Here is a 269-nt window from a genome sequence, read left to right on the forward strand (position 1 = left end):
TGTTCTGCATGCCGGGATTATTTTTGTATTGAGGGGGAGAGAGACTGAATTCCCCAACTGTAGTCCATAGTTACACAGTTAGGGTTACCAACTCTTGGTTCAGATATTCCTTGAGATTTGGGGTGGAGCAAGGGGGGGTGGGCGAGGGAAGGGGCCTCAGTGGGTGCTTTAAGGTCGTAGAGTCTGTCCTCCAAACCAGCCAGATCCCCCAGGCGAACTGATCTCTGTAGTCTGGAACAATGCTCCCTCTAAGCTGCGGAGTCTTGTGA

Source organism: Gekko japonicus, unplaced genomic scaffold (genome assembly GCF_001447785.1).
Source record: "Gekko japonicus isolate JY-2015 unplaced genomic scaffold, Gekko_japonicus_V1.1 scaffold7786, whole genome shotgun sequence".
NCBI lineage: Eukaryota > Metazoa > Chordata > Lepidosauria > Squamata > Gekkonidae > Gekko > Gekko japonicus.